We start from the raw sequence: 12,189 nt of genomic DNA on the forward strand, positions 1-12,189 counted from the left end.
GCAATACACAATTGTTATCTTCGGCGTGTCAGTAAAGCATTTTCTGAGCTGACAGTAGCTTTTGCAATTGGCACCGATAATCCTGGGGGACCTTGTGTCAGTCTGCTTTCTCTGCCATGGCTTCACCACAACTCACTCTCCTCTCAAAAGAGAAGGTCTTTATGCAGCAAAAAGGGTCTCCAAGTTAGTCCTTTTGCTCCAGAGTTTTGGCATTTCTGGTTCAAACCTCTTAGGCTGGTGTATCACGGTTAGGCTGGACTACTCAAGGGCAATTTGGTGGCTTTAGTGTCTTCTACCAGCCCTCACATTTTTCTTGTAGGGCTTCTTGTGCTCCTCCTGAGAGACTTGTTATTGTCAGGCACACGGGCCAGACAACAAAGCTCCTTGGCACGGAGGTGGAAGGGAAGGAACGGGGTGAAAAAGGAAGGAGAAGAGAAGATGGAGAGACAGATTTGGGTTCACCTCTGGAAGTTGGAAGGGGGAGAGAATCTATGACTTGGCCTTCAGATTAGGAGTGAGAGCTGAAAATGAGAAAAGTGGGGTAGGAAAGGTTTGGCGAAGGAATCAGAGCTGGGTGAAGGAGGAACAAGGTCCAGTACCTAGGACTGACTGAGTAAGAGAGTGTTGGACTTCTTGAACCTTGCAGGGAGGATTGGGACACAGTGTGAAAGCAGGCACAGCCAGAATTTTCATCTGTTGTGGAGCAAAGAGAAAAGTCCAAGGAGTGGGGAACGTATTGAGAGGGACTGGCTTCAGATGGAGTAAGTACTGTGGCAGAACTATCTCTTCCAGACACAGCTGAGGTCTTTCAGCATGATGCTATATGTCCTGAAGACATGCTGAAGCTGGAAACTGGGGCCATTTGGAAATTACATACCTTTGGATCATAAGTGCATTGTTGACACAATGAATAGAAATGATTGTTCCTCTTTTCTGGAAATTTAACTCTTCTGGACTTTGCATTGGGCCGTATTTATTGTCTTAGGTTAGACTGCAAAAGACAAGACCATAGATATTATGTCCATAAAGAAAAAGGAACATGCCACATATATAAAAATATATATATATTTATTTATTTAGAGACCTGCAAAAATGGTAGCTGCATGCCAGGTGTTAGATGTGCTGTGGTAAAAATGCTAGTTAAATTGCTTAGGATAGCCACAAGCCCTCTCCCCTCCCTCATGTTTGCTGAAGGTACAGAAAAGAGACTAGAAATGCAGTTCAGGCCAGATACCCAGAAAGGAGCTGACGCTCAGTGTTGCAATGCCTAATTTTTAGATGCCCCACTTCCCCAGGGAATCCTCAGCCTGGAACTGGACTCCAGTTTATTGTAATTACAATCCTGATAAGTGAGCACCTTGGAAGGGGCATGCTGATAGAAAGTGGCAAGCAGAGGCAGTTGCTCTTCTCTTACCAAGAGCTATTTTCTTCTCTTCTCTTCCCCGGGAAGTTTTGAAGAGAAGGACGCAGGCAGCGAGGGTGAGGATCATGTTGCCTAACTTCAGACGTCTGCAGTGCAGGGGCCATTTGCAGTCAACGGGGGGCACAGCTCATCTGCTGTGTTCGTCTGCTCCGGGATGAAATGCAGTGCCTAGGGTAACTCAGTCAGATATAGCTGACTACACTGTGGATGCTAAAGTTAAGCAAAATTAATGTGACACCGTAGTTAAAAAGCTAGGCATCTCCAGTGATAAATAACAAGCTTTGAGGATGTAAATTTTGAATGTGGTCATCTCCAGGGACAATTCAGTGCCCAGCCATGTGTATCTAGGAAGTTGAGGCGGTGTAGCTTTCCTTCATATCTGGTTCTGTTGACGTAAAAGATCAGAGCTCCTATTTGTGTTTTCATTGTGTTTCTGCATTTGCATCGGGGTTGGTAAATAACCGTGTTCTGCTCTTTTGAAAAGCCTGAAGCAGAAAGCGAGTCCAGTTATTTTTGAATAATATTTTTCTTAATTCAAGCACCAGAGCAAAGTTGCGTTTTCTACAGGTTCATCTTTGGTGAGGCAGGAGGAAACTACCTCTATTGCTATTAACTTATTTGAATGGGATCTTGTGAAACGGCTACTGAAAGGCAATGTTCACACGATTGGGATAGTTAAAGTGGATTTTGATGAGAGGTAAATGAAGGAATATGTATGTAAGTACATAGGAATACGTCTCTCCCACACCTGAGATATTTTTCTCTATTAGTTATGGGTGAGATATCTTTTCTGCTTGACATTGCTGTCACTTCAGAACATTTTTGGGCAATGGGTCTGTGAGGCATAAGGATTTAAAAAAAAAGGCTTTTACAGCTAAATTAAGTGTTGGCATCTCTCACAGGACTTTATCACAATTTTTTTTCTCCTTAAATCTCCTACTCTTGGATTTATGTAATTAAATGACAATCTCAGCTCTTGTGAAAAATAAAAAATACGGTTTCTATACATCATGATTCTGGAGGGATGCTTTAAAAAGTGATTTGAAGGCACCCTGAATGTTCAGCAACCAACAGAGGAATAAAATGAAAATCACATTTATTATTAGGAAAAATCTCAAAACTTTTAACCATACTTGTCATTTTTAAAGTTGACTTATGATTTAGATTAGACACTAAGAACAGCTTTCTAACTTTCAGTTGGAAACCACAAGAATAGATTGCCTAGAGTGGCAGTGGGAGGATTTTGAAAATAGATTGGACGAATGTCTGCTGGGAACGGTTCAGCTACAGTCGATCCAGCCCAGTGCAAAAGGATGCACGAGTGACCTCTAATTCTTCTGAGCTGCAGCACGTTATGCTCTCTGTAAGCTGGCCGTGGTCCCCCTCGGCTGTTGCCGGTGCCGGAGCCCGGCTGGGTCACGCCGAGGCGCGGCGGTCGGCAGGCGCGGGCGGCCGGGCTGCCATCCTTCCTGGGACGCGTGTGGCTGCGGGGAGCACCAGCACTGACGGGAGGGCTATCACAGCTGGGATTCGCCCCCCACCCCACTTGACCTTTCCGCTTGACTTCTCCGAGCATATTTTTGGTTATAAGCAGTTCCTTTGGGCAGCCAGGAGCGAGGTAGGGAGTCACCTTCTCTGCAAATGTTATACATGAATAAACACCTTCCTAGGCTTACTTAACCTGAGTCCGCTCTGTGTCTGTTTCCCTGCTGACACACCATTAGCATCTGAAGCATTTATATTTCCTGAATCGCAACAGAGATAACTTATCATCCCAGCTGCTTATCTCAGACCTGCCCTGTGGATCCAGTGGAAAGATTTCCCCTTTAGCACGTAACATCAGTGCCTGATACTTGCTTTGAAATGTTCCCCCCTTTTTAAAAAAAGAAGACTTGGGATTCTTGCCCTGTACATTTTGCATCTCTCTTTCCATCTCTATGCCCATATAGCTTGGTTTATTATTATTGGACCGCTGGCCCATACCTTGCTGGCAGTGATATCAGTTCTATGCAATATATGCCTTGGGAAGTTTTGGATGTGTTAGGAGCATCCTTGCATTGCAGTTGCCAAAGTCGGTGTGCCATTTAGAAAGTGAGCTGGGAGGGGAGGAGGTACTTAGTAAGGAAACTCTTCTGGAAGCTGCAGGAATATAGGAGTCCAGGAACAAGAGTCCGTCTAATTATCTTTTTCATCTCTCTTTTTTTCTTTTAACAAATCCTCTGGATATCAAGTCAGCACATATTATGCTATTTATAGGTTCACTTTCTGGGAAAAGAGGCAGCAAAGGCAAAAGTGCCCATAGCAGCTAGTGCGACGGCCCCGGAGAGCAGGAGGGTGGGGCTGGAGAGGAGTGTACCCAGGAGACATCCTTTTGTGGTCCCTCTTCCAGGGAGTTTCACTCCGCTTCCTGGGGCAGCCAGGTGTGGCATTGTTGGAAGCAGCTCGTCCAGCGAGCTCCTCAGTGTCCTTTCTCGCAAACATGGTAGTCAGGAGTGCTCTTCTTGTCCCCGCTGCAGCCTGGAGTCGCCAGTGAGCCCCCTGCGTGCTTGGGGCTGCACATAATGTGCGCTTGCTGCTGTATGCATCTCCATGGAGGCTGGCCCCAAAAAGGTGTGAACCCTCTCAGGCGTCGCTCACATAAGCTGCTGGCTCAGCCTTGATCCCTGTGTTTATGCACACCCCTATAGCCTTCACTGGGACTTGTTAGGGGAGCTGCCAGTTTAGAAATGATACAAGTTTTTTATCGTAGGTTTAGGTAAGAAGATATACATGCTGCAAGGTAGGAGGAAGATCAGGGCAAGAAGCTGAACCCTGTTCTTGCTATACTGAGTACTGCTACTCCTAAACCACTTACTTTGTCATGCTGTGAAATCTTATTCGAGCACATAACTAACCACAGAGTCGAGATTCGTTGGCTGGAGTTTTGTCGTAAGAGGTACGAGGAGCATGATAGACACACTGGTGCTATCACCTATAGATACGTTCCTTGATGCTTTTCATCATAAGATTCTGCTTCCTCTTGCTTATATAGTTTTGCCATCTGTCTTGATCTGAGTGCTTCAGTGCTTGATGTTTTCATCCAGATCAAGATCCAGGAGACAACTGAAAAAATAAGCAGCCTATCTTTCATTTCAAACAAAAAGCTTCTCGAGGTTGCAAAGTTGCAAAGTTTGCAAGGGATGCAAATGCAATGAGAAAGCTAAACTCCCTTAACTACAGGTGCTCGCTTTTGCTGTTATTTGAAAAAATCACGCTTTCACAGCTAATCTATGAGGCTTTTTGTGCATGGCCTGATTTGTAGTTTCTTAATGCTTGGGACTGGCAGTATCGTTTATAGCTTTGCCAAACTTATAACAATGAAAGAGCTTTTTTTTTTTCCAGCTAGTCTCTGACTCAAGGCAAACTATCCTGGAAGCAGTCAGTTTTGTGGTTCAATCATTTCAGTGAATGAAATTAGGGGAAAATGATGTATTTGAACATCCTAAAAAAAATTGCCACAATTATTTCATTGGGAAGATCTAGCACAACATGTTTTGGTACAGAAACTCAGAATTTAGTAGGACAGTGAAGTGCCTTTAACCAAACTCTGATATTTCTGAAAATGTCTGTTTACAGCTGCTTGTTTAGTGTGGGCCAGATGCAGTCCTTGCAGGCTTCATACGCATTTAACATGCTTCAGCCTCTCTCCTCACCCAGTCATGAACAGATTGAGGATGGAGAAAGAGATCCCAAGTGAATGGGTTGAAGGAGAATTTCCCTGCAACCTCTCTTTGTGGGGACTTTATATTTCTGTGTTTCTGGGTAGAGGAACTGCCTGTAAGGGTCACTCTCTTGTGATCTTATGTGTTTCATCTTATGGGATGAGACTGGAATACGGAGAGGGGGACACTACCAAAAGTGTGAAAAGATGGAGGGAGGATGGGGGTTCAGACAAGGAAAAAGAAGAGAAAGGGGAAAGCAGAGGTGAGATTAATAGGACAAGGGAAGAATCAGGGCCCAAAGTAGGAGGGAATATGAGACTGAAAGGGGATGGAGGGAGAGAAGCCAAAGGGCTCGCAGCTCTCTAAGGGACCCAGGGCGGGATCCAAGAGTGCAGCCTCTCAGCGTTTGTGCTCTGACTTGCAAGTAGCAGTGGACATGCTAGCCTTGCACGTGCTCCCATACGCCTCTGGCGAGAACCACATAAAAGATAACAGCCTGTTACTGCTATTATTTCAAGCAAGGAATGATGCCACAAAGCTAATTGTGAGTGGAGGACTTAATTCTCCTACCCAGTGATACATTTATTTTAAAACAAGTAATAAAGTTTCCCTCCTCCTGAATTCCATCTGTCTTGAGGGGTATGAAGGTTGAATAATTGAGCCTTCAAAAGTTACAGCGTGCCAGAATTAATTTTTTTCTTGTCTGTATATAAATTAAAATGTGCTTATGTGTTCACATATCCGGCCCCAGTTGACTAAGGCTGGACATCCAAAGTTGAGTGATCCCTTATGAAAAGTTTGATCAAATGACCAAATGCTTTTTTAAAGGTTTTAATCCCATATGGCAATGATAGATAATAACCACGCATCGGGTGTGCATTATTTTCATCCCAAAGCCTCCCTCATAATGTGAGTGGAACTCTTCGTTCATGATTGAAAATTAGCCCTCACCAGGGTAGGAAATTTTACCTGCTATTTGCTGGAGAACAAGCTCATTACACTCGGTCTTCTGGTTGGGAGTGAAAGGAACCATTCCCTTTTTGTTTTGTTGGGGAGAATAAAGAACAGCACTGTGCAATGCAACATTGAGTTATCCTCACTGGATGCCCCAAAATTTCTCAGTGCAGATGAGTCACAGACACCAGTTAGTGTTATATTGTTCCATGTCATGGTGACATGTGCTCACTCTGACCTTGGCCATCTGATGAGACATGAGGTTGCTGCAATAGGCTGGAGAAGTTTCTGATGGCCCAATTTGCCGGTGTCATCGGGCAAAGAGCAGCTGCAGCAGCCTTATAGTCAGGGCCCTGGTTTGACTGCTGTTTCCCTCCTCCTTCTCAACCGCTTTTCAATCAAGCTCCAAAATCACAATTTGACATGGGTAGGATGAGTGTAACTCTTGGGAACAGAGGTTTATTATTTTTCTGGCCTTATGTGCTTCATAATTTTCAGTGAGGGCACAGCAAAGGCAGAAGTCTTGGTTGTACACTGAATATTCAACAGACTGTTCTGCATCTACTAATTCTTAAGTAGAGATGAGCCATTTGCTGCAAAGAGGAAAATTAGGTTTGTCGGTTCATTCACATTTAAAAAATAATCTTATGAATCTGCATTCTCTCCATCCTACCCATAGCTCCTCTATCTCCATCTTTGCACGGCATAAGCGCAGGTTACCTGGGTTCCTGCAGTACACGCAGAACACACGGTGATTTGTTCAATTTTAATGAAGAGCATTTCCAAAATTAATTACCTAGAAACAAATATTAAATGACTGTTCTGTATAACACAGGAAGAAGAATTATTGCGGAGGAATGAAGGCTGTTGTGAATGTTGCCGTTGTGCTCTGGAATGCAGCCCCCACGTCCTCCCCTGGCCCCCCGCCCCGATGGAAATGTAATAGCAAGGAAAGCTCCGCTCCTCTCAAGATTTAGGTATGTGCCTAATTTCCATCAGGTGGATGATGCTGGTGATCTGATGTGCCCTGGATTAAGCACATCTGTGTGGTTTTTTTTTTTTCCTGAATTGAGACTTCCAGTTGCGTTATACAGGGGCTGTCAGTGACTTCAATTAGCTCATGATGTGACTGCAGGACCTGGATCTCCCCAGCTCTCCGGCCCTGTGCTCCCTCCTAGGCTTTGCAGCACCGCTGCCTGGATCTGATTGCACTTGTGCTGGAGGAGCTCTTGTTCCTCTCCAGTAATTCTTCAGCATGCTGCTTAGGGTTTGAAGCTATAAAAAGCTAAACAGTAAGTCAGTGTTAAACACAATGTTTTAACTATATTTCCAATGTTTTTTTTCTTTTAGGAAAAAGACACCCCCATAAAATAAAAAAATTTAAAATGCTTATGCAGGCAAAACAAGTTTATTATCTTTTACCCTGATGTTTTATACATCAGTTAGGGTGGGGATGGTATGTGTGAGTCTAAAAAAAAAAAAAAAGAAAGAAAGAAATGACAAGAAAAATTGAAAGCTGTACTCTGACAGGTGTAGATGGGTTTAGATAACAAGGATTATATTCCAAAATCTAATATGAAAATGGGTTATATCTAGTGCTTGCCAAAATTAAAAAAAGGAAACCTGATCAGCATGGTAGGCAGCTGAGTTTGACCCTAAGACTTATGGAATAAAGTGCCATTTGCATCCTTTTTCTTTTCTGCAGTCTCAAAACAGTAATAAATAGTGCAATAGAAAAGAAGTGGCAGTGGAATGCCTCATTTTAAAACTTTCTTACTTTAACCTCTTTTCAAAAGGAATAAAATAAGAAGCTGAAGGTAAATGGTTCTGTTTAATATATAAAAAGCATATAAAATGAGCTTTAAGATTTATGTTTTTATGTATAGGTGTTTATACTTCTTTGATGACAGTAAAATACATGAGAATGAAAGAGAAATCTTCATTTTTTCCCTACGCATTTTATATGCATCTTTTTTTCTGAGGCATCCTGGTGTCAGAAATCACTTGCAATATACATGATACAGGGGTTTACCTTGATACAGAGTTTTACCAAATAACAGAGTAAATAGGAGACTGTACATACAGTAAATGGAACCTAAGTATTATATTATGTAGTGAGGGAAAAAAATAAGACAATCCACCTCCTTCTGGCTGCGGTGTTTGCCTCCCACAGCAAAACGCCGGGTTACATTCCTGTCTGCCACTCAGGCCACAGTGAAGCGATGGGCGTCCAGGCTGACTGTGCTGTACTGGCTCCCCCTGCCCCAGCACCCAGCACGGCCACCGGGGACAGCAGTTCAGAAGGGTTTGGCCAACCTCCTGTGATGGGTGTTTTAAAAGAATTTGACTTATATACACACCTCAGCCAGGGGCTGGATTTTCAGAGGAGCTTAACTGCCAGATGCTGGGCTGCTTGGAAATGCAGATGTTTCCTCTGGGTGCCTATGCAGGAACAGACAGGGACAGGCCTACAGAGAGCTGATGTCCGTGAAGTCCTCTCTGTCCCTGGAGGCTGCTTCTAAAGCAGCAGTCCCAGCCAGGATGGTATACAGGCATGGATGGGGCTATGTGTCCTGCTGGCTGAGCCTACTTTGGGCACTGCTCAGGAATACCAGAGGGTGTCAGAAAGAAGCAGAGCACTAAAAATACATGAAAGGTGGAAGACCCACCCTTAGTAAAGGCCACGGGATTTTTGCTGCTAATTTGTAGGAAGGAGAGATGACTTCTGACCAAAAAAGTCAGCACTCATGACCGAAACCTTTGAATAAATCTTTGAATAAATCCTAGTATGTCCACAGCTATGAGCTAGTGCATCCGTCTACTTACCATACTTCTGTTCATATGTAAAATGATGAAAAAAGTGTGTTCTTAAGGACACTCGCAGGCTGTACAATGCTGTGCTGAAGATTTTATTACATTGATCCAACTACTTTCCGCAGGTTATGTAAACTAATCTTTCTGTATCTCATGGAATTTGCATCCTGGGAGTGATTGATACTCTAAGTGTGATGAAGCTGACTTCCATTCCCTACCACACAGGTGTGTGATGAATCCCGGTTTGAGGTGTGCTATTATTTACTGCCAAGGTTATTTCATAAATTCAGTTTCACACTTCTAATTCAGACCTGCATCCTTTCTGTGAGGAGGGCTCTTATTAAGTCATCATTTCTGCAGAAAACTAAACCAAACTAAAAGGCACCAGTAACAGATTTGTTTTATTCCACTCTATAAATGTGTGAAGTATTGTTTCATTATACATTAAAAGTGTGATTGTGTGTGATGGCGTCTTTGGATCATGTCAATAGATGAGTGCCACTTTTCATTGTTAGCTTTAATCTGGGTGTAGATCACTTTTACTTTTCTAGGAGATTTGTTAACGGGATTGTGAAAACATTTAACAGACAAACTGGAAAGGGGAAAAAAATCTCTAAAACTGCCCAAGAGGTTAGTACTCATTTTCAGACTATCTGAATATTGGTGTATGTATATCACTTGCCATTAAAAAGCCAACGCTCTCACGCAGCAATGATTTTCCATTCTAGGCACAAAGAAACAATGAAGCTTCTTGGAGAGCACACGCTATTACTGCTGGCTGTTCAACAGCAACCACTGATCCCCTGCCTTTGCTTTCAGCAGAAAAAGTATTTGTGGTTGGTCGGGTAGATGCAGAATTCAGCCTACCTCACCTCTGCCAAGCATGAAAACAGGGCAGACCTTTCAGAAGGAGGAAGTGTGTCTGGTCTCTTTTTAGCCTAGAAGTAGATTAGAAACGATGAGAACATGCTTGTTGGGTAGACTCAGTCATGAAACAGCTCTTTTTGCACATTACCCTTCAAGCTCAGCTTGGAATAGCCTGCCTACTTATTTGTTCTTGATTGATTTGGAGTCTTTCAGGCATCTGAAGAACAGAATCATCTCCATCTTTTTGTTCTCTGAGGTATAAATTATACAGTACAGTAATTTTTTCTTTTAAACCTTTATTTAGAGCACTCAGAATGGTTTGTGCCCTGAATCTGTGCTCTGCAACAATTTTGTTCCTGCGTTCTTGTTTCTCGTGCGTCTGTCTCTGTCTACATGGGAGACAACTGGGCAGCTCTATGGCTCCGGCTGTGCCTTGTGAACCGAGTAGGTACTGTATTGGCTGGATGCTCAAGACAGGAATGGACATGAAGTTCATAAGTACTTTTGTCCTTCTGCTAAATCTGTCCTCATCCAGCATATTTTATCCCTTGCTAAGCTGTATTACATGCACTGACTCCTAGGTATATCTTCCACATAGTTTATTTGGATGCTTAAGGCCCTTCCTAAAGTCATTGTCCCACAATTTTCCATGAAAAAAATTATTCCACTGTTTTAAAAGATAAGACCGATTAGGATTTCAATTGATCGTCTCCTCTCTCTTCCTCTTTTCCTACACCCTGCTTCAGGTATACCTCCCTTTGAACACATCTCGCCTGTTTTCCATACCACAATTATTCTGGTTTCTTTCTGTACAAATACAGGAAATGTGTACTTCCAGCAGCCATGGTCCACTGGGCATCTCTTCTCCAGAGTTACTGTGTGGGTAACCTTTGTTACGGGTTTCTTTCAGCTTTAGTTCTCTCCTGGCCCTCTTCAATTTGGCTTTTGTCTTGTCTTCTCCACCACTTCCCCTTCCTTCTCATAAATCTAACAGTTGGATGAGACATCTCTATACTCTTCTTGGCACTCTTCTTGATACAAATCTCAGTGGCCCAATTCTGTTGTTATGCTTGGCTGCTTTGGAAAATGCTACGCATGGAGCTTGGACCGTGATGGAGAACATGAATATCATACACAGTGGTTCTTCGTGCCAGAAGGAGAAGCTGTAACATGATGTGGATGAGGCAGGCCAAGCAAGGAATTTCTGGGAAGCAAAAAATATCATGACTGCACAGGTGGGATAACACTGCTACTTCTCCTCCTCTTCTCTGGTCTCCTCCTTCTTTATAACCTCAGACGCGTGTTTGTTTTTGCTTTTTCCATGAAATGCTGCTGTGTTTCGTATGCCCCCTTGCATGCCCCCTTCTTCTGGAGAGAGGTAACCCAGAAAGTGAAATGGCCAGAGATACAAAGGCACACCTTACCTGGAGCTGGTAATGGGTCATTTGAAATGTGCTGTGGGCTGCCCCTAAGTGCTTTACAACCAACACAACATTTTTTTTTTTGCTGTTATGCTTGGTTCGGAGGAGTGGTAGTGGTAGATCAGGCAAAGTAAGAACTTGGCTGGTGCCAGGTGTATAATCCACTGGCCCCTGCTGCACAGAATTGGTGATGAGACGTGAGAAGCAAGGAAACCACTGAGAAGGGAAAGATCTAAGCAGGAACTAATCGGCTCACTTCTGCCACCGTTCCTTTTTCATTGAGGGAAACAAAATGAGACTTCTAAAATGACATTGCCATGGTCCTCTGAGCCCCATATAATTAACTTTCCAGCTGATGTATGAATCATATTTTCTTCTCTTGGCCTTTACTTTTGTAGGTTATTATCTCATGGTGTGCACATCTTACTTTAGTTTCCACCTTCTTGGGAAGGAATTTACCAGTGTCTCAACGCCCATTTGTCCTGATGGCAGGGACATTCAGTGCAGGTCTCCAAACTAATCTGTTTGCAGCACAGAAGACTGAAGTGTGGAAGTGTTTGTGGTGTGAATCCAAACCAGCTTCTGTTATAATAAATTAAGTTCTACATAAGTAAGAAGTAGTTTATTTTTCTCCTGGTTTGATGCAGATCTTAAACAGTTTTTCCACATCGGTCTTCAGAAAGGATAATTCAGATGGGTAGCGAAGTAAGAAGTGGGGTCATATGCAGGCATGCATTTTCTGAACAGCTAGTGGGAAACCACACAGAAAAATCAGGGCAAAGACCAATCATTCTGAAGATGTGAACATAGCTAATTTGCTGTGTATTTTACCCCCTTTTTTAAAAGAATATGTGTGGCACTTGCTTAGAATGGATGCTTGGCATTGCTGTCAGCGTAAATACATATACTTCCTTTGTATTAGATCACTGTTTTATTTCAAGAGTTACATGCATACAGGATGACAGCAAGCTGATTTTCCAAATTGCTCTGCTTTGTCACTGTTAGCTTC

The sequence above is a fragment of the Nyctibius grandis genome, chromosome 1 (genome assembly GCF_013368605.1).
Source record: "Nyctibius grandis isolate bNycGra1 chromosome 1, bNycGra1.pri, whole genome shotgun sequence".
Lineage (NCBI taxonomy): Eukaryota > Metazoa > Chordata > Aves > Nyctibiiformes > Nyctibiidae > Nyctibius > Nyctibius grandis.